General features: G+C 53.3%; 1 long non-coding RNA gene across 2 annotated transcripts in view; it reads right to left on the bottom strand.

Moving 5' to 3' along the window:
* The window catches only part of LOC115084686, a 159,378-nt gene extending 150,333 nt beyond the window's left edge, over positions 1-9,045 (bottom strand). The window contains exon 1 of one of the 2 annotated variants that reach the window (XR_003854630.1): positions 8,641-9,045. This is a non-coding gene — a long non-coding RNA (uncharacterized LOC115084686). The remainder of the gene's footprint in view (positions 1-8,640) is intronic. The other variant, XR_003854629.1, reaches the window with a different exon arrangement.
* Positions 9,046-18,714: the final 9,669 nt, after the last annotated feature.

Genomic DNA, 18,714 nt, shown 5'->3' with positions numbered 1-18,714 from the left:
AGACAGATGGACTCAGAACAAACGGGATAGTATCCGCGTGCTAGCAGTTGGAGACGATCTGACGTCAGCACGGGGTATATATATCCCCACAGGAAGCGTAGCAACTTAGTAATCTTCCTTGCAAAAGCTGTTATGGATGTGTGTACTGACGCTCAGTGAAAAGTGAAACAGGATTCCCCTGACCGATTGATAGTAGCTGGAGACAGCCAGCATTCCCAACCGGAAGGCGTTGACACCTGGTAGAGTGTACGCTCTAATGTAAACAGATGACATGGCTTACCTTGAATCGGTGAAACCCATGTACTCAGGCAGCTGGGCGGGATGCTGAGTCCATCTGTCTACACTAAGGAAAAGGAGATTATCAGGTAGTAATCTCAACATTTCCTGGCGTGTAGCCAGATGGACTCAGAACAAATGGGATGTACAAAAGCTTTACTCCCAGCCTGGGCGGGAGGCTGCCTGAGGCCCATGTAGTACCGCCCTCGCAAAAGCTGAGTCCTCCCTGGCCTGGACATCCAGACGATAGAACCTGGAAAAGGTATGGAGGGAGGACCACGTCGCCGCTTTACAGATTTCTGCAGGCGACAGAATCCTGGATTCCACCCAGGATGCCGCTTGCGCTCTGGTAGAATGAGCCTTGACTTGTAGAGGCGGAGACTTCCCAGCCTCCACATAAGCTGCTCTGATAACTTCTTTAATCCAGCGAGCGATGGTGGGCCGCAAAGCCGCTTCACCTTGCTTCCTCCCGCTGTGCAGGACGAACAGATGGTCCGTCTTTCGTAGTTCTTGTGTCACTTCCAGATATCTGGGCAGCAATCTGCCAATGTCGAGATGGCGTAATAAACGCCCTTCTTCAGATTTCTTCAAACCCGCCGTGGTAGGCAAGGATATGGTTTGGTTAAGATGAAACTGTGAAACCACTTTAGGTAGAAAGGAGGGAACCGTACGAAGATGGATAGCCTCAGGAGTGATTCTGAGAAAGGGATCACGGCAGGACAGCGCTTGTAGCTCTGAGATGCGGCGCGCCGAACATACCGCCAATAGGAACACCATCTTCAAGGTTAGAGAACGGAGAGACAGTCCCCGAAGGGGTCTGAAGGTGGATCCCGCGAGGAAATCCAAAACAAGATTGAGGTTCCATAAGGGCACAGGCCACTTTAGCGGCGGACGAATATGCTTGACTCCTTGCAGGAAACGAGAAACATCTGGGTGCTTGGCGATGGTCTTGCCATCCCTCCTGGGACCATAGCAAGACAGCGCAGCCACCTGAACCTTGATGGAGCTGAGGGAGAGACCCTTCTGAAGTCCATCCTGCAGGAAATCCAACACAATAGGGATTGTGGTCGCATGTGGATTGGTGCCATGAGTGTCGCACCATGCTTCAAATACTCTCCAGATCCTTACATAGGTGAGGGACATGGAAAACGTACGAGCTCGGAGGAGCGTATCTATCACAGGCTCCGAGTAACCTCTTTTCTTCAGTCTAGCCCTCTCAATGGCCAGACTGTAAGAGAGAATTGAGCTGGATCCTCGTGGAGGATGGGTCCTTGACGTAGAAGGTCCCGGAGAGGAGGCAGGGGAAGAGGCTCCCCTGCCAGTAGTCTTCTCATGTCTGCGTACCAGGGTCTACTTGGCCAGTCTGGTGCCACTAGAAGAACTAGGCCCCGGTGATTCTGAATCTTGTGGATGATGGCGCCCAGCAGAGGCCACGGAGGAAAGGCATATAGCAGAGTCCCTGGAGGCCACGGCTGGACCAGGGCATCGATTCCGTGTGAGAACGGGTCGCGCTTGTGGCTGAAGTATCTGGGTACTTGAGCATTGGACTTGTCCGCCAGTAAATCCATGTCCGGAATCCCCCAGTGATCCACAATCATCTGGAAGGCTGTGGGTGACAGCTGCCACTCTCCCGGATTTAGGCTTTCTCTGCTGAGGAAGTCTGCCGTGGTATTGTCCTTCCCGGCAATGTGGACGGCGGAAATGTCCTGAAGATTCGCCTCTGCCCAAGCCATCAGTGGGGCGATCTCCAGAGATACTTGTCGACTTCTGGTTCCGCCCTGACGGTCGATGTACGCCACCGTGGTGGCGTTGTCGGACATCACTCTGACTACTCTGTTCTTCAGTCTGTGAGCAAACCGAAGGCATGCCAATCGGACTGCCCGGGCCTCTAGACGATTGATGTTCCACGCTGCCCCTTCTCTGTTCCACCGCCCTTGTGCTTTGAGTTCTTCGCAGTGTGCTCCCCAGCTGCTCAGGCTGGCATCTGTGGTGAGCAATGTCCACGTGGGCGATGACATCTTCGACCCCCTGCTCATGTGGTTGGACTGCAACCACCACCGCAACTGGGTCCACACTCTGGCTGGCAGATGAAGGCGCGTGGAATAGTTCCGTAGACGGGGGCTCCAGCGAGAGAGCAGGGAGTGTTGTAGAGGTCTCATATGGGCCCTCGCCCAAGGCACCACTTCCAGGGTGGATGCCATGAGACCAAGAACCTGCAGATAATCCCAGGCTATGGGCCGACTGGCTCCCATCAAATACTGGATACGCTGCTGAAGTTTCAACTTTCTCTTGGCAGTGAGACTGACTGTGTCTGCCCGGGTGTCGAACTGTACTCCCAGGTATTCCAGTGACTGGGAAGGCTGTAGACAGCTCTTGCTGAGGTTGATTACCCAGCCCAAGCTTTCCAGAAGGGAGATTACTCTGTCAGTTGTCCGAAGGCTCTTCTCTCGAGATTTCGCCCTGATCAGCCAGTCGTCTAGGTAGGGATGGACCAGAATTCCTTCCCGCCTGAGTGCCGCTGCTACCACTACTACCACCTTGGTGAATGTTCGTGGAGACGTGGCCAACCCGAAGGGCAGAGCCCGAAACTGGAAGTGGCGGCCTAGAACCTTGAAGCGTAGGTAGCGCTGATGATCTGGATGGATCGGGATATGCAGGTATGCCTCTGACAGGTCTAATGCCGTGAGGAATTCTCCTGGCTGTACTGCAGCCTTGACGGAGCGCAGAGTCTCCATGCGAAACCTCGGTACCCGCAAGTATCGATTGACTGACTTGAGGTCCAGCACAGGCCGAAAGGTGCCCCCTTTCTTGGGTATCATGAAATAAATGGAATAGTGTCCAGAATTCACTTCCCATGCAGGTACTGGGATGATGGCTTTCAAGGACAGGAGCCTCGCCAGGGTAGCTTCCAATTCTGCCTTCTTGTGTATGGGACATGAAGATTCCACAAACTTATCTGGAGGGAGATGATGAAAGTCCAGATAATATCCCTCCCGGATAATGGCGAGGACCCACTGGTCCGACGTAATCTCGACCCATCTGGGGTAGAAGAGGGTTAACCTGCCCCCTATGGCTCCGTCCCCCAGATGAATCGGCGGATTCTCATTGGGAGGCGCGGCCAGGACCCGAGCCCGGGCCCGCTCCCCCCTTGCGCTGCTTGGTCCGAAAGGACCGATTCCTGGCTGGAGGACGTGGTGCCTGGTAGCGACCCCTGTAAGGAACAAAGCGCTGGGAACTCCTGCCCCTGGAGGGCCTTGGAAAGGCGCGCTGGCCCCTTCTGAACCGATCCTCCGGCAGTCTGGGCACTGGAGAGGCACCCCATGTACTGGCCAGTTTATCAAGGTCGCTGCCAAATAGGAAGGAGCCCATGAAGGGCAATCTGGTGAGGCGTGTCTTGGAAGGTGCATCAGCTGACCATCTCCGGATCCAGAGCTGCCTCCTGGCAGCTACGGAGGATGAAATCCCCTTAGCTGTTGTCCGGACCAGGTCAGATGCAGCATCCGTGAGGAACGAAAGAGCTGACGCCATGTCTGCCGCCGGAGCGTTGTTTCTAACCTGTGACAAACAGGCACGCGTCACCACTGTGCAGCAGGTTGCGATCCGCACAGATAGAGCTGCCACCTCAAAGGTCTGTTTCAGAATGGCGTCCAGTCGCCGGTCAAGAGGCTCCCTGAGGGCCGTCCCCCCTTCAATTGGAATGGTAGTGCGCTTGACCACAGCACTAATCAAGGCGTCCATCTGAGGGCACGCCAGCAGGTCCTGGATAGCCGGTGCCAATGGGTACATGCTCGTCAGAGCCCGGCCCCCTTTGAAGGAAGTCGCTGGTGCCGCCCATTCTAAATCTATCAGTTGTTGTGCCGCTTGTAAGAATGGAAAATGGCGGGCTGTAGGACGAAGACCTTCCAACAGGGGGTTCTGCGCAGAGGGTACCGAAGCGCTGGGACCTGTAATATCCAATTCCGCCAGACACTGAGACACCAGGTCAGAGAGATCCTCTTTAGGGAAGAACCGCCTCATGGTTCTATATGGCTCAATCCCTGGGGGAAGGTCCCCCTCGTCCAGGGAGTTCGGACTCGTCCTATGAGACCTCCTGGTCTGATTGATCCGGACTGTCCAGCTGCGGGAGGTCCCGCTCGCGATAAGGGCGTGACCGGTCCAGGAACAGGATCCGCAGGAGCTGCCACCGCAGCAGCCGCCGCAGTCGCAGCAACCGCAGGAACAGCAGGAACCGCAAGGCCTGGACGGGAAGCCGTTTGCATCTGTACGAAGGCATGAATCCCCTTAAAGAGATCCACCCAGGAAATTGAAGCAGCCTCTAATCGCCGGGGTACAAGATCCCCCAGGATTCCCGATTGGTCGAGACTGCCCCCTAAATCCGGGGTAGCCCCTGGGGAACTGTCAACAAATCGTAGCTGAGACCGGTCCTGGACTGAGGGTCCCACGGCCTCCTCACATTGGGCACATAGGGAGTCTGGCTCTTCACTGCGCGTGGCTCTAAGCTGGCATGCAGAGCTGAGGCCAAGGGCTTTAATGCCTGAGGCAGGCGGCGCCGCCGCTGAAGACCCTGCTGCGTTCTGATCCATTGAAAAATATGCGCTGAATGCTTAATACAACAGGCGCGCAATGATAATAATATGCGGCAGCAATAGGTGCTTAATACAACAGGCGCACAATAATAATATGCGGCAGCAATAGGCGCTTAATACAACAGGCGCACAATAATAATAATATGCGGCAGCAATAGGCGCTAAATACAGCAGGCGCACAATAATAATAATAAGCGGCAACAATAGGCGCTTAATACAACAGGCGCACAATAATAATAATATGCGGCAGCAATAGGCGCTCAACACAATAGGCGCCCAGTAATAATAATAAGCAGCAGCAATATGCGCAATATGTTGTTAGCAATAGGCGGCCAAGAAAACAGCCCAATTGTATGCAATATGCACTCAGCAATATGCAGTTAGCAATACACGCACTATGGCATTGAATAGACTCTCAGCAATAAGCTGTTAGCAATATACGCTCAATAGCATTCAATAGGCTCTCAGCAATAAGCGGTTAGCAATATACGCTCAATAGCATTCAATAGGCTCTCAGCAATATGCGGTTAGCAATATACGCTCAATGGCATTCAATATGCTCTCAGCAATAGGCAGTCAGCAATATACGCTCAGTGGCAGCCAATATGCATTCAATAACAAGCGGTTAGTAATACACGCTCAGTAGCAGGTGCTCACAGAAATAAGGCAATATACGCACAAGGAGGAATAGAGCCGCGCCTATTACGGGCGCTCAATACCTGAACAAGGCCCCAAAATGGCGTCCTCCATGGCATGCCACGCCGCCGATCCTCTGTTCCTCGGAGACCAGAAAGAAGAGATGTACGCCTTACCTGATCTTCGGCGCTTCCCGGCTGGAACCCGGGCGGTCTCCGGCTGCGGGGGGAGGGGGCAAGTACCTACACCGCCGCGTTTGAGGACCGCCGGGACCGAGGCGCCTCGTATGCCTCACCCGAACCTTGCCCGGGGGCTGTGTCCCTGCCGCACTTCGGCCGGACCGAGGACTTAACCTCCGGGGGGATCACGGAAATCACCCCGGGCAGCTCAACTGGGGGAGTGACCTTCGAGTATCACCGCAGGAGCGCGGGGCTCGATATTTTTGCAGAAAGTAGAAAGTAGAATCTAGAATTATAAGAAAAGAGAAAAATTAAAGTAGTCTTGGAAAGCACGCTCAACTAGCTTGCAGGCACTCCAAACTGCTTTGGAGACGGAAATTACTAAATTGCTACGCTTCCTGTGGGGATATATATACCCCGTGCTGACGTCAGATCCGTCTCCAACTGCTAGCACGCGGATACTATCCCGTTTGTTCTGAGTCCATCTGGCTACACGCCAGGAAATATCTAGCTGCTTATTAGCCACTATATTAAAGTCCCCCCCCCCCCCCCCCCTCGACTACCAGGTGATAGTTAGGGAACTCAGCTAGACAACTCACCAAGGAAGCAAAAAATAGAGGATAATATACAATAGGAGCATAAATATTACACACCATTTTCCCTTCTGGATCCTGGTATGTGCGTGCTAGCTGAAATGTTAAATTTTTATGGATTAGAATGGCGACCCCACGCTTCCTCGAACTAAATGAGGAAAAGTAGCATGGACTCACCCAGTCTCTTTGTAGTTTACCGTGCTCCTTATCTGAAAGGTGCATTTCCTGCAGGAATACCACCTGGGCCCGCATGCGCTTAAACATTGTGAGTAACTTCTTTCGCTTAATCGAGGAGTGCACCCCGTCCACATTAAGTGACACAATTTTAACCTGCGCCATACCTTGAATCCAGAAGGACACATAAAAAAATGTCAATCACATTTGGAATTGCAAGGCCCCCCAGCCTGGGCCTTAGAAAACAGCTGCAAATACACTATGTCCTGCAAACAGAAAGAGGTTCCCCCTACACCCCCCTCTCTCTCTCTCCCCCCCCCATACACAGATGCAGAGGCTCTCTCTCTCTCTCCCCGCCCTCATACACAGATGCAGGGCGCTCTCTCTCCCCCCCATACACAGATGCAGGGGCTCTTTCTCTCTCCCCCCCCCCCCCCCCCGCCCTCATACACAGATGCAGGGGATCTCTCTCCCCCCCCCCCCACCCTTATACACAGATGCAGGGGCTCTCTCTCTCTCTCTCTCCCCGCACTCATACACATATGCAGGGGCTCTCTTTCTCTCCCAGCCCTCATACACATATGCAGGGGCTCTCTCTCTCTCCCCGCCCTCATACACAGATGCAGGGGCTCTCTCTCTCTCCCCGCCCTCATACACAGATGCAGGGGCTCTCTCTCTCTCTCTCTCCCCGCCCTCATACACAGATGCAGGGGCTCTCTCTCTCTCTCTCTCCCCGCCCTCATACACAGATGCAGGGGCTCTCTCTCTCTCTCTCCCCGCCCTCATACACAGATGCAGGGGCTCTCTCTCTCTCTCTCTCTCTCCCGCCCTCATACACAGATGCAGGGGCTCTCTCTCTCTCTCCCCGCCCTCACACACAGATGCAGGGGCTCTCTCTCTCCCCGCCCTCACACACAGATGCAGGGGCTCTCTCTCTCTCTCCCCGCCCTCACACACAGATGCAGGGGCTCTCTCTCTCTCTCCCCCCCCTCACACACAGATGCAGGGGCTCTCTCTCTCTCTCCCCGCCCTCACACACAGATGCAGGGGCTCTCTCTCTCTCTCCCCGCCCTCACACACAGATGCAGGGGCTCTCTCTCTCTCTCCCCGCCCTCACACACAGATGCAGGGGCTCTCTCTCTCTCTCCCCGCCCTCACACACAGATGCAGGGGCTCTCGCTCTCTCTCCCCGCCCTCATACACAGATGCAGGGGCTCTCGCTCTCTCTCCCCGCCCTCATACACAGATGCAGAGGCTCTCTCTTCCCCCCCCCATATACAGATGCAGGGGCTCGCTCTCTCTCCCCCCCCCCCCCCCCCATATACAGATGCAGGGGCTCGCTCTCTCTTCCCCCCCCATATACAGATGCAGGGGCTCGCTCTCTCTTCCCCCCCCCATATACAGATGCAGGGGCTCGCTCTCTCTTCCCCCCCCCCCCACACACAGATGCAGGGGCTCGCTCTCTCTTCCCCCCCCATATACAGATGCAGGGGCTCGCTCTCTTCCCCCCCCCCATATACAGATGCAGGGGCTCGCTCTCTCTTCCCCCCCCCCCCATATACAGATGCAGGGGCTCGCTCTCTCTTCCCCCCCCCCCATATACAGATGCAGGGGCTCGCTCTCTCTTCCCCCCCCCCATATACAGATGCAGGGGCTCGCTCTCTCTTCCCCCCCCATATACAGATGCAGGGGCTTGCTCTCTCCCCCCCCCCCCATATACAGATGCAGGGGCTTGCTCTCTCCCCCCCCCCCCCATATACAGATGCAGGGGCTCGCTCTCTCTTCCCCCCCTCATACACAGATGCAGGGGCTCGCTCTCTCTCCCCCCCCCCCTCATATACAGATGCAGGGGCTCGCTCTCTCTTCCCCCCCTCATACACAGATGCAGGGGCTCGCTCTCTCTCCCCCCCCCCCCCCTACACAGATGCAGGGGCGCTCTCTCTCTTCCCCCCCCCCCATGCAGGGGCTCTCTCTCTTCCCCCTCCCCCACACATGCAGGGGCTCTCTCTCTCTCTTCCCCCCCCCCATATACAGATGCAGGGGCTCTCTCTTCCCCCCCCCCATATACAGATGCAGGGGCTCTCTCTTCCCCCCCCCCCATATACAGATGCAGGGGCTCTCTCTTCCCCCCCCCCCCCTCATATACAGATGCAGGGGCTCACTAATGCACACAGGCAAACATTTATACAAACGCACACATATACTTCTCTCAGGCGTCCTCCTTTCTTCTGTACCTTGGCCTCCCCGCGAAGTGGCTGTCCCGCTACCACCAGAATCATCTTTCTGCCGACTCCGGGCCGTAGGCCTTTCTTCTAGCCTCGGCGGATTGGGCTCGGTCGCGGCCCCGCTGAGACCCTCCCTTGGGCTACGACGAGTTGGGTTCTGTGGCGGCCCGCCGAGATCTCCCTCGATTCATAACGAGTTACAGCCTGTCGCGGCCCCACCAAAGGCCTTGTTCCGCGGCTTTATCTCAGCAGGAGCCGTGACGGCAGAAGATGAGATGAAGACCAGTGCCACCAGCCCACTCCTTAGTCGCGAGCGTACAGACAGTTGAGGGGAGGATTTACAGCTTCCCTCTTTCTCCATCCAAGCCGCTGCAGGCTGCCGTTATTCTGCATTAGCCAATCAGAAGGCCATGAGGGTGGGGCTAGCCTGGGAGGTGCGGAGCAGGATGCAGTGGCGCACGGAGATGGCTCTTATTTTGGCGTTACTTCTAGTAGCAGAGGTGGCTGGTAAGTGTTTCTATAGCGGGTGGCAAAGATCAAGGTTTCTCTTTCCTTAAATATGGTGTAGGGAAACAGCGGGGATGTTTTGGTCGGTCGGTGCCGGTGTTTGGAAGGGTTGCAGCGAGATCCTGTGAAAATGGCACCGCGGGGCCCTAGCAACGTGTTATAGAATGCCCTTAATATTGTATAAAACTTGGAAAACAATTCCCTGATACAAAAATAGAAGCAGAAACCATCTATTTGGGTGAACCATCCATCTTTTGTTAACGCTTTGATGAGTGATGGGATGACTGGTGACTAGGGTTGCCTACTCATGCCTGCACAGCTTCATTAAAGCAACTGTGGAAAGTCTCCAACTTGGGTAAAAGTAGGTTTCTTGTGCGAAAAAGTACTCTGCTGCCCTCCCCCCCCCCCCTCCCTCCAGGATTTATTCAGTGATTGGGGGAGGAAGGGCCGCTCAAATTTTATCTTCTCTCTCACACACATACACAATAACACTTTCATTCTCTAACACTGTCCCTCTCTCTAATATACACAGGTTCCCTTTCCTTCACCGATACATTATATGTGTGCCTGTGAGAGCCTGTTTGTAACACACAGGCTGTCACATGCACATAGGTTCACACACAAACACAGGTTCAGATATATGCACACTGACTCTCGCTCACACACTCCCTTGGCATGTTTACACATGCACAGAGCCCAGTGGAACTTGAGGTCACAGTGGTGCCAGGCCACCCAGGACCTCCTGGCTCGTATCCGCATCACTATGTCTCTCCGGGACTCCATGTCCTGTTAGCGGGTTCTCTCGAATTTAGAGCAGGGCGTATCTTTTAGAACTCCCCCTACGCAAATTGTCCTTAGAACAGATGCATCCACCCTGGGTGGGGTGCACATGTAAACTGGCTCCACACCCAGGGTCTGTGGTCCGCCCAGGAAGTCCAAAGTCAAAGCAACTTCCTGGAGCTCCGTGCGATCAGGTATGCTCTACTATGGGCTTTTAGAGCTTGGCTGTCCAACAAAGTTCTCCTGATCCAGGCAGACAATCAAGTAGCAATGTGGTATGTCGTCAAGCAGGGAGGCACGGGTTCCTACTTCCTATGTCAGGAAGTGGTCCAGATCTGGTCTTGGACTTTGTCCCACGGGATGGTGCTTCTGGCCATGTATCTGACCGGATCGGAGAGCGTGATAGCAGACAGACTGAGTCGAGCCTTCAGGCTCCACAAATGGTGGAGAATGATGGTGAATCGGCTCTTCTGCCTCTGGGGGAACGCAGATGTGGACTTGTTTTCATCCCCCTGCATTAGGAAGGTAGCTCAGTTCTGCTCCCTGTACAGGTCAGACAGCGATTCAGCCTCAGACGCCTTTTCTCGCCATTGGGGCAAGGGTCTTTTGTGGTGTGAGCAAAAGACCCTAGACCCTCTTCAACAAAAAATCTGCTTGACTACCTGCTGCACTTCTCAAAGCTGGTCTCAAGACCAACTCCGTTAGGGTTCATATGAATGCGATTGGCGCATATCACTATGGTAAGCCCATCTCTTTACAGACTATAGTTGTACGTTTCATATGGGGGTCTGTTTCAGTTGAAGCCTCCTTTGCGGCCTCCTGCTGTGTCTTGGGACCTCAATGTGGCTTTAGCTCATCAGAAGAAAGCTCCTTTCAAGCCACTGCACTCCTGTGACCTGAAGTACCTGACCTAGAATGTCATATTTTTGGTGGCAGTCAGCTCCAGGCCTTAGTGACTTATCCACCTTACACACAGTTTTTTCATGATAGAGTGGTCTTTTATACGCTCCCTAAATTCCTACCTAAGTTGGTGTCAGACTTCCATCTTAACCAGTCTATCGTCCTGCCAACATTTTTTCCCAGGCCTCATTTATTTATTATTATTTAAAAATATTTGTTACCCTCTCTTTCTAAATTCAGGGCAGGGTACAATAAAAACACACAGTAGATAAAGATTACATAACAATGAAATTAAAATAAATAAAAATTAAAATAACAATACAATATGAGTCAAATTACAGACACAAAGCAAATCAAATAAAAAAATAAAACAATAACTTTGCTGTGCGAAGAACCCTGGAAAGAGCCAGGGGAAGACTGCATGTACATCGCTTGATGAAAAGGACACCACATGGGTTATAAATTGTTAGTTGAGCTTGAGAATGCTTTTTTAAAAAGGTGGGTCTTTAGTGTTTTGTTTTGTTTTTAAAGAAGTTTCTTTAATGAAGACATCTTACTTCTTTTGGTAAGCTTTTCCATAAGAGTGGGCCTGCTGAAAAGAAGGCACACTCTGTGGGCATAGTCACAGTTTGATCATTTGCATCGAGGTGAACGAGCCCTGCACAGTTTAGACTGCAAGAGAGCCTTTGGCTTCTGTCTGGAGCAGACAGAAGCCCATAGAGAGTCCACCCATCTTTTTCTTTCTTTTGACCAAAACAGGTTGGGGGATCGCTGTTGCCAAACAGATGCTATCCAATTGGCTAGCAGACTGCATCTCTTTCTTTTATATCCAAATGGGATTGCATCTTGTGGCCATGTCCAGGCTCATTCTGTTCGAGCCATAGCCCACTTGTGAGCAGTCCCCATGGAAGAGATCTGCAGAGCTGCGACATGGAGTTTCATTCACATCACATTACTGTTTGGATCAGGATGGCCGATGCGACAATAGGTTTGGCCAGTCTGTCCTTTGGTACTTGTTTGAGGTTAAGAACTTAACTCTGTTCCCGCCTAGGGTCTGTTATTACTGTTCAGGCTGCTCCCCTCCTGTTACCAACTAAACATTGTTGTTGTGCCCATTGGCAGCTGTTTGTTGGTACCCTTTTGTGTTGGGGGTGCTGCTTGTAACTAGGGATTCACCCACGTGTGAGGACCGCCATCCACCTGTTATAGGTAATCAACTCTGCTTTCTCTGAGGACAAGCAGGATGGCAGTCCTCACGAGACCTACCTTCTTCCCCATGGAGTTGGGTCTCCACTTTTTGGGTTTCTTTCTTTAATTCTATATTATAAGACCGAGGGGACCCGGCGTGGCCACGTGATATAATTCTTGTCCGAGCATGCTCAAAGAGGCTCTGTCAAAGTTCTAGAAACTTTGATGTAAGTTTTCCGTCCTAGGCTCTATCGGAAGGTGTCCCCCATGTGTGAGGTCTGACATCCTGCTGTCCTCCGAGAAAACATGTTACAGGTAAGCAGCTTTGCTTTCTATAGAATTCAAAGCTCAAGAACAAGGGACATCTTAGAAAGCTGAAAGGGAGGAAGCTTGAAAGTAATGTTAGAATCTACTTTTTGCTGGATTCGTGGACCCTTGAGCCGGCTGGGACAGATGAAGACTCACCGTGGGAAGGCCCACCGTGGATGTCGAAGCTGGGAGGCGGCACTGAGCAGGAGAACGGAGGAATCTTCATCACCGGAAGCCAGAGGTCCCCCCAGGAGGAACCCGTGAGGACCCGAGCCGCTTGGACTTATGTGCGGTCTCCTGTGGGCCGATGTCTGAAGAAGAGTTCCAGAGGATCGCGAAGAGTAGGGCTGAAACCAGGAGGCCAACTGGAACTTCACCACTGGAAGCCCGCGGTCCCCCCGAGAGGAGCTTGGGAGGACCCGAGCCGCTTGGACTTAGCAGGGGCCTCCTGGATGAAAGCCGGAGTCTGGAACCAGTGGTCAGAAGCCGGAATCAGAAGCCAGTAGTCTGAAGTCAGAAGCCAGTGGACGAGCCGAAGTCAGAAGCCAGTAGTCGAAAGCAGCAACTTGTAACTCTCAACAGAGAGTGAACCTCGTTGCAAGGCAAAGCATAGGCCTAGTTGCAGGGTTTTAATACCCCTGCAGCGTCTGACATCATCTGTGGGCTGCGCCCTCTCTTCCCACGCTGGCCCCTTTAAATCTTGAGCCCCTGCGTGCACATGCCTAGGGGGCGGAGCCAGGTGTGGCGGATCAACGGTGTCTCCCTCGAGGAGGGAGCGCTGCGGCAGAGGCCAGGACAGGCCTTGCCTGTCGAGAAGGCTTTGCAGCGGCCCGGGCCAGCCCTGAGGTAGGTGAAGGGACCCGGGCACGGCCCGGGACCATAACAGTACCCCCCCCCCCCCTTACGCCCCCTTCCCGGAGGCTTGGGTTTAGTGGGATGATCCAAATGGAACTGGCGGAGAAGACCCTTGTCCAGGATGTTAGAGGCTGGTTCCCACAAATTCTCCTCAGGGCCATAACCTTCGCAGGAGAGGAGATAGTCCCATCGTCTGAGGTGGAATCGCACATCCAATACCTCTTTCACTTGGCAGACAGTGTCCTCCTGGGCCGCAGGAGCGGCAGGGTCAGGGATCTTGTTGTGGAAAACGGACAAGACCAAGGGCTTGAGCAATGAAACGTGAAAAATGTTATGAACCCTGAACATAGAGGGAAGGCGGAGTCGGTAGGAGACAGCACCCACTCGTTCTGTGACTGGAAATGGGCCAATGTACTTTGGAGCCAAGCGCATAGAAGGGACCCACAAGCGAAGGTGTTTGGTACTTAACCATATCTTGTCCCCAGGATGGAACGTCGGAGCTGGATGTTGCAGACGGTCGGCGCACCTCTTTGCCATGACTGCCGTGCGTTGAAGTTTCTCCTGAGTAGAGCCCCAGAGGTTGCATAGCTGTTGAGCTGTGAGTTGCACGGCTGGTGACGGAACAGCCAATGGCAAAGGAGGTCGGATACGTCTACCTGAAAGGGAGGCCTACCGGTGGCCGAATGCCTCTGGTGGTTGTAGGAGAATTCTGCCCATGAGAGTAAAGCTACCCAATCATCTTGTAGGTCTCCCACGAAGGCTCGGAGAAAGGCTTTCAGGGTCCGGTTTGTGCCCTCCGCTTGGCCATTGCCTTGGGGATGAAAGGCGGTCGAGAAGCCCAACTGGTCCCCAAATTTCTTGCAGAGTGCTCTCCAATATTTATCTCCAATATTTATCCGTAAACTGTGAGCCCCGGTCGGAGGCAATATGGAGAGGAAGTCCGTGTAGGCGAAAGATGTGCTGGGCAAAAAGGCTAGCGAGCTCAGGTGCCGTTGGTAACTTAGTGAGGGGGATAAAATGGGCCATCTTAGAAAATCTGTCGATAGTGACCCATATCACTGTTTTCCCTTCTGAAAGTGGCAAGTCCACGATGAAGTCGGTGGACAAATGAGCCCATGGCTCGGTGGGGATAGGTAATGGTTGAAGGAGCCCCCACGGGCGACCGGTCGGCATCTTTTGTCGAGCACAGGTCGGGCAGGAGCTGACATGGAGATGAACATCTCTCCGTACCTGAGGCCACCAGTAATATTCGGTCAGCAGATCCAAAGTCCGAGCGACCCCCGAATGCCCTGCGGTCAAGGAGTCATGAGCCCATGACAACACCTTCTTGCACAGGCGAACGGGTACAACCGTCTTACCCATAGGAACCACCTCTGAAGCTGCAAGAAGGACTTTGGCTGAATCGAGGATATAACGGGGCAGATCCGGGTTATCCTCTGTTTCAGCCGTGCGTGAGAGGGCGTCCGCTCTAATGTTCTTGGAGGCTGGTCTGTACCAAAGAAGGAAATTGAACCAGCTAAAGAAGAGCGACCATCGGGCTTGTCGAGAATTAAGGCGTTGGGCTCGGCACAAGGATTCCAGGTTCTTGTGATCTGTATAGACAATCATGGGGTATTGGGCCCCCTCCAGGCATTGCCGCCATTCCTCCAGCGTGAGCTTGATGGCCAGGAGCTCATCGCCAATACTATAATTTCTCTCCGCCGGAAAGAATTTTTGGGAATAATAGGAACATGGTAGGGATTTGCCTTTCGTGGATAACTGGCTCAGGACAGCCCCTACCACAACATCAGATGCGTCTATCTCCACGATGAACTGACACTGCGGATTTGGATGGTGGAGACAGACATCAAGGAGGAAGGCTTCCTTCAGCCTCTGGAAAGTATCTATTGCCGTCTGGGACCAATTCTTCACATCGGCACCCTTCCTGGAAAGGGCTGTAAGTGGTGCCACCATGCGGGAGTAATGGGGTATGAACTGGCAATAGAAATTGGCAAAGCCCAGGAAGCGTCATAGGGCTTGACCCCTACCAGCTGTGGCCAATCCCGAATGACCGCCACTTTATCAGGGTCCATATGGAAGCCCGTGGATGAAACTATATATCCGAGGAATGGCAAGGATGCCTGCTCAAACTGGCACTTCTCTAACTGGGCAAAGAGACGATTGTCCCGAAGTTTCTGTAGTACTTGCCGCACTTGTACTCGGTGCATGGACAAATCCTTAGAATATATCAACACGTCGTCAAGGTATACTATAACCGAGGTATGCAACATATCCCTCAAGACCTCATTCATGAGGTTTTGAAAGACCGCAGGGGTGTTGCACAAGCCAAAGGGCATGACCAAATATTCGTAGTGCCCGTCTCTAGTATTGAAGGCGGTCTTCCATTCTTCGCCGGGTCGTATCCGTACCAAATTGTAGGCACCCCGGAGGTCCAACTTGGTAAAGACCTTCGCTCCTTGCAGCTGGTCTAGTAACTCTGGAATCAGAGGCAAAGGGTACCCGTCCCATCGCGTGATAGCGTTGAGGCCATGGTAATCGATGTAGAGTCGGAGTGACCCATCCTTCTTGGTCACAAAGAAGAACCCGGCCCCGGCAGGGGAGTTAGAAGGCCAAGTGAAACCTCTGTCCAAATTCTCTTGAATATATGAGGACATGGCCCGAGTTTCCGGAAGCGACAAGGGGTAAACCCTCCCCCTGGGAGGCGTAGTGCCTGAGACCAGGTCAATGGCACAGTCAAAGGGCTGGTGTTCCGGGAGAAGTTTGGCCTTCTCCTTAGAGAAGACATCTTCAAAGTCTTGGTACTGTGGCGGGAGTGCCATGGGTGTGGCCAAGAGAGGCACACTGGGACGAGGAATATTCATCAGGCAGGAGTCAAAGACTGGCCCCAAGCTGCGATCTGAAGGGTATCCCATTGTATGACTGGGGAATGTTTCTGTAGCCAGGGTAAGCCCAAGATGATGGGGTGCATGGATTTGTCCAGTATAAGGAAGGTGATCTCTTCCACGTGCAGGAGGCTGGTACGAAGGACCAAAGGCTTGGTGCAGGTAGTAATGCTTCCCGGAAGGAGAGTACCGTGAATCAATGATACCCAGATAGGAGTATAGGAGGAATTCGGGGTTGGACCCCAATCTGCAACTGCTGGATGAGGTCTGCGAGAATGAAATTCCCTCCGGCTCCAGAGTCGACCAAAGCCAGCTTATCAAACATACCCCCAGGGTAGACGAGGGTAACCGGTGTACAGCACATGAGGAGGCGGAACATGTATTACCTAGGGTCAGCTCCCCATTGATCCCTAGGTTCTGGCGTTTCCCGGCCGCTCACCACATCGGGCTAGGAAGTGCCCCTTGCCACCACAATATAGGCACAGACCTTGAGCGTGTCGTCGTCTTCTCTCTTCCTGCGAGATGGGACCTCGGCCCAACTGCATAGGCTCTACGTCTTGGTTTCCGGGAGAAGCAGAGGAAGAGGGTACCGATCGGGGAAATGTAGACCCAGAGTTACTGGGTTTATGACAGGACCTCCCTTCCCGAAAACAGCCAGGTCATCCGGGAGGTCTCTTGCCGCTAGCTCGTCTTGGAGTCTTGAAGAGATAACTTCCAAGAATATGCCATGAAGGCTGTCGTCCCTCCAATCTAGCTCGGCTGCAAGAATATGGAATTCCACCGCATGCTCGGCAAGGGACCGGTTGCCTTGGCGTAGCTGAAGTAGCTCAGAGGTGGCAGTGGGCCTACGAAAGGGCTCATCGAAAATATGTCGGAAGGCAGAGACAAACTGTTCCAGATTCCCTAGAAGGGGATCTTTACGCTCCCATAGCGGAGAAGCCCAGGCCAGAGGCTTCCCGTCCAACAAAGAAATAATGTAAATGGTGTTAATCTGATCCGTCGAAAACTGGGAAGGCAGCAGATTGAATCAGATGAAACACTGATTGAGTAATCCGCGGCAGTACTTCGCTTCCCCCAAGTACCGTGAGGGTGCAGGCAGCTGTGTAGGCGTCGCTGATCCAGGATCGGCCGTGGCAACTGGCGCAGGAGGTACAAGTGCAGGTGTTCCATCAATAAGATTGGCCAGTCGGTCTACAGTCACCATCAGAGCATCAAGGCAGATGCCTTTAAGCTTGCCACATCCGCCTGGTCCATGGCCTTGCAAACTGTTGGATTCGTGGACCCTTGAGCCGGCTGGGACAGATGAAGGCTCACCGTGGGTAGGCCCACCGTGGATGTCGAAGCCGGGAGGCGGCACTGAGCAGGAGACCGGAGGGATCTTCACCACTGGAAGCCCGAGGTCCCCCCAGGAGGAGCCCTTGAGGACCCGAGCCGCTTGGACTTACATGCGGTTTCCTGTGGGCCGGTGTCTAAAGAAGAGTTCCAGAGGATCGAGAAGAGTAGGGCTGAAGCCAGGAGGCCAACTGGAACTTCACCACTGGAAGCCCGCGGTCCCCCCGAGAGGAGCTCGTGAGGACCTTAGCCGCTTGGACTTAGGAGGGGCCTCCTGGATAGAAGCTGGAATCAGAAGCGAAGCCAGTGGACGAGCCAAAGTCAGAAGCCAGTGGACGAGCCAAAGTCAGAAGCCAGTAGTCTGAAGCCGAAGCCAGAAGTCGAAAGCAGCAACTCATAACTCTCAACAGAGAGTGAACCTCGTTGCAAGGCAAAGCATAGGCCTAGCTGCAGGGTTTAAATATCCCTGCAGCATCTGACATCATCTGTGAGCTGCTCCCTCTCTTCCCGTGCTGGCCCCTTTAAATCTTAGCCCCTGAGCGCGCGCATGCGCCTAGGGGGCGGGGCCAGGTGCAGCGGATCGACTGCGTCTTCCTCGAGGAGGGAGCCCAGCGGCAGAGGCGGGTCGGGCCATGCCGGCCGACAAGGCGTTGCAGCAGCCCGGGCCGGCCCCGAGGTAGGTGAAGGGACCCAGGCACGGCCCAGGACCGTAACACTTTTTGACTGAGAGGGTGGTGGATACCTGAAACAAACTTCAAGCAGAAAGCAGTAGGAGAAATCGAGCATGTTTGGGATAGACATAAAGGATCTTTTGTGGCAGAGAAAGGAAGAAAGAGGACCATATATGAAGTAAGAATGTGTGACAGCCCTGAGGCAGGCACAAATGAGCAAACTAGGTGGACCTAATGCTATGTACCAGCAAATATCTCAATATTTTTGTGTTTTTAATTCTCTATAATGTCTTCTGAATTCTCAGAAACTGTGGTAGCAATGTGCATTACTGCAGGGCTTTTTATTTGAGTTCAGTTTATGATTTTCTTCATGCCTTAAATTTTCTCAGTTTTCATCTGATACCCATTTCCCTTCACTAGAGTACCTCTTCCTCACCCTGTATTTTCTGCTTTTTTGTTGATTTTATGTTATCTTTCATGTAAGTGACACTTCTCATATATTCCATATCCTGTTCTTTCTGACAAGAATATCATCTAGTATGGCTGTGACCCTGCAATGATTTTCCTTGCACTAAGTCTGTGAGAGTATAATGGCCTTTACACCTACAGGTGGAGGATTCA

The sequence above is a fragment of the Rhinatrema bivittatum genome, chromosome 2, assembly GCF_901001135.1.
Source record: "Rhinatrema bivittatum chromosome 2, aRhiBiv1.1, whole genome shotgun sequence".
Lineage (NCBI taxonomy): Eukaryota > Metazoa > Chordata > Amphibia > Gymnophiona > Rhinatrematidae > Rhinatrema > Rhinatrema bivittatum.
The sequence above is the reverse complement of the archived record's forward strand: the minus strand, read 5'-3'. Positions and strand labels throughout refer to the sequence as shown.